The 4,115-nt window shown below is 37.1% G+C and overlaps 1 pseudogene; it reads right to left on the bottom strand.

Annotated features, from left to right (window-relative positions):
• Positions 1-1,994: 1,994 nt before the first annotated feature.
• LOC119534163 lies at positions 1,995-3,377 on the bottom strand (annotated as a pseudogene).
• Positions 3,378-4,115: the final 738 nt, after the last annotated feature.

The raw sequence follows: 4,115 nt of genomic DNA on the forward strand, positions 1-4,115 counted from the left end.
CAGGTTCTAAACACCACAATAAATTAAGATGGAATTTTTAATTAAGTTTTATTTGCAAACACCATATACCCATCAAGCTAAAACTATCCTTCCCCTACCCCCCCCTCCCTAGTAACCTCAAATCTACTTTCTGTCTCTGCAAATTTTCTATTTCTAGATATCTCATGTAAGTGACATCATATAATATTTGTCTCTACGTGCCTTGCTTATTTTATCAACATAAAGTTTTCAAGGTTTTTTACATTGTAGCATGCCTCAGAACTTCATTCTTTATTATGGCTGAGTAATAGTCCACTGTTTATACACCACATTTTGTTTATCCATTCATCTGTTGGTGGACATTTGGGTTGTTTCCATCTTTTGGCTATTATGAATAATTCTGCTATGAGCACTGTATATAAGCATCTGTTTAGTACTTGTTTCACTTTCTTTGGATAATATACCTAGGAATGGAATTGCAAGGCCATATGGTAATTCTATATTTAACTTTTGACAAATGATCATATTGTTTTCTACAGTAACTGCTGTACTTTCCCAACAATGCACTGGAGTTCCAATTTCTCTGCATCTTCTCCAAAATTTGTTATTTTCTATTTTTTAGTAATAGTCATCCTTCTTGGTATAAAGCAATTTCTTAGTGTAGTTCTTTTTTTTTGTTTATTCTCCCCCAACTTTTTAATTATGAATTCATAGTTATATAAAGTAACATGGATTTCATAAACTGAATACAACATAGTTTAAAAACAGATGACCCTTATCTGCAGTTCATACTTCAGCATCACTTTTCTAGGTATATTGCAGAAGCAATTACATTTAAAAAAGGTCCATTTCATAATGCAATCTGGTAACTAGATCAAATGAAAACAACTCAGATCAAGGAGCTCATGGTATGCTGCTGAAATATTTTAAAATACCTTAAAACAGGGTATTTATGCCTACAGGCTAGCTTTAAAGAAAAGGATAAATATCTAGCATATCCCTGAAAATAATTATACTGCCACTGTGAATTTTTATGAGGCATAAGAATAAACCAACAGACTGCTGGATTTACAAAAGTCAATTGTTATCTATTAAAATTTGGTTGTAGGACAAGGAGACTTACTCCATATGCATTTTTAATGTACCCCAGAATTAACCTGTGCCAGCAGTATCAGTGCACTCAGTTCTGGTGACAGATGTCCCTATAACCATGTATAAAATTCCACCAGGCTGTAATCTGAAGATCTTCAACAACCAAGATTTCGCTGCTCTGTTTTGGTATCAGGACAAATGTGGGAAGGGAAAAGAGGTTTAGAAAGATTTTCGGGATGGTTTCCATGAGATTTAGCGGTAACTGAACAAACACAAAAGCAATGAATGTTTAAACCCCACTGAACACATTAAAATAAGATTTAAAAGTTAATCCACTTTTCTCCCCCACTAGTTTATTTTTGGTAAAAGTCAGAAAAATTACTTTTTCTACAAAAATATCTACTTCTAAATGATAATTTGAGATTATATGTATTATATATATTTTATTTATATATAAAGACATAAAAATAACAGAGAAATGGCAGTAACAGATTAGGTACTGTAACTTCATAAAGTCTTGCCTAAATCAAGAATCAGCACACACACCTAATTTATGCAAACTAAAAACGTATACAAACAGTATAATCCTGTGATACTGGATCATGATACATTACCTTTACACATAGCTACTACTGCTATTAATAAACACTTGGGACACTGAGTTTTATGCCCAAGAAGACATCATTAAGTCTTTAAAATCTTCTCTTCTTCCTTTATGGGAGGGTATTTCCAGGCACTAATTTTCCCTTCTAGTATTCAAATATAGGAAACAGATTCCACAAGGTGCTTTAATTGATGAGACCTCAAGTGCTGTTTTCTCTCTTGAATTTTTGAACAGTAAACAGTCCATGGAAATCATACACAAATACTATGACAGAGGAGTTGTTACATTAAGTTTTTTCATGGTATTTGGTGATGAAGCTTTATGATGTGCTTGAGCAGCGCACTGAAGGGGATCCCATCTGAGTTAATACTTTGTCCAAACACTGTAGAGGACCATTCAGATGAAGTTCAATCCAGCGAGGAGTACTTGCTACCATCTGCCTTCAGTATTCTTCTCTCCACCCTTCCACAAAACTCATTCTTATGATGCACATTCTAGTTAGCTGGTATCTGGCTTCAAAACCCTGATTAACAGACTGAGCCAGAAGAGCAGCAAAATCTTGGTTGTTGAAAATCTTCAGATTACAGCCTGGTGGAATTTTACACACTGTTATAGTGGCCAGCCATATCTATAATTACAATTAGGGCCCTGCACAGAGATTGCACTATCGCTTAGTCACTCGGCAAAAACTTCCCCATCTATGTAATATAAGCCTTCTTCCTATATGCCTTCTTGTCATTTCTACTGTAGCATTTTGGTTGACATTGGAGAGTAAACCTAAACAGAACCTCTCTGAATCTGATGATCTGTAAAGCCATCTATAGTGCAGTGATGCATGGAAAGTCCCTCTAACCCTCCAGTTTACTTCATAATACACTATTGAACACCAAAATGCAGGTTCTCAGTAAGTAACTGGCTGCAAATCTGAGCAATGATTAACTGGGGAAAGAGTAGTAGGAGACAGTTCTGCTGGAGATCCTGTGTCCATGCTTTGGTTCAACTGTTGATCATTTGTTTCTCCATCTCCACTGATATATCCAGGAGGTAGCATTTTTGGGATGTAATTACTCTGTGGCTCAAATCCTTCTGGGAAATTATAGGGGTTCCTGGAATGCAGTGGGTATAATCATCTAGAGGTGGTAATTCTGTTCGGATCTCAGTGTGCCGAGGCACTAATACTGAAGACAAAACTGGTGTCTCAACTCTCTGATAACGGTAAGGGTTTACACATACTTGATCCTTTTTAGGGTTAAAAGCATATTCAGTTTTCTATTGCTTTGTGCTCATGATGATTGTGAACATCAGGCCAGCACCATAACTGGCAGTATATAACATGTGGCAATCCTTTTCAGTGAGACACCTGAAGATGACCATCAAGAAATCTGGTTTGTTCAGAGAACCTGTAAAGTTCTGTTGTACCCCACTGATCTATCTATCTTATGTACTCAGTCCCCAAATTTCAGAGCAAGTGCTTGGTATGGTAACACATTAAGTATTACAATTTTGAGTGGTGACAGCTTCCTCAAGCTCATCTAATCATCCTGTTCTTTTTAGTTTCTTCACCAAACTTTTAACTTTTTCACACCACTTTTTTTCTGTCCATTCTGCTCTCCTCCACCTGCTCCTCCCGATCCCCTAGTTGATTCTTCCATCCCAGCTGTCTCTTCACAACTGGTGGAGTGAATGGCAAGATGGACAACATGTTTTTATCAAAGGCAGCAATCCACACTAAGAAAATAACCTCCTTTATCTAACCTGGATGGAGGCTCCAGGTCCTGCCTTGTGAGACTTGGGGTGGCAGAGGTCTGGGAGCTTTTGTTCCTTCCTCTTCCGAATGGGATGGAGAGGCCTTGGGGCGTGGGGGTGGGTGGAGAGGGGAATTGTCAACGTGAAGTGGAACTGAAAACACTCTCCCCACCACCTGTCTTCCTGCCCTGCCCGGCACCCCCAGGTAAGTGTGTTGGGTGGGGAGGGGTCACCTCTCATTGTGGTTTTTGTTTGCATTTCTCTAATGACTAATGATGTTAAGGATCTTTTCATATACTTACTGGCCATTTGACACCTTTTTGGGAAAACGTCTGTTCAAGCACTCTGCCCATTTTTAAATTAGGTTGTTTGTCTTTTTGTTCTTGCATTGTAAAAGTTCTTTATATAGTCTGTATATTAAACCCTTATGGGATATATGGTTTGAACTATTCTCTCCCATTCTGGCAGTTGTCTTTTCACTTTCTTGATAATGTCATTAGATACACAAAGGTCTTTAATTTTGATGAAGCCAAATTTTTCTACTCTTTCTTTCATTGTTTATACTTTTGGTGTCATATCTAAGAATTCTGTTGAATCTTAGGCCATGAAGGCTTGCCCCTAATTTTATCGTTAAGTGTTTTATGGTTTTAGCTTTTATACTTACATCATTGATCCATTTTGCATTAATATTTAT

This window comes from Choloepus didactylus, chromosome 5 (assembly GCF_015220235.1).
Source record: "Choloepus didactylus isolate mChoDid1 chromosome 5, mChoDid1.pri, whole genome shotgun sequence".
Lineage (NCBI taxonomy): Eukaryota > Metazoa > Chordata > Mammalia > Pilosa > Megalonychidae > Choloepus > Choloepus didactylus.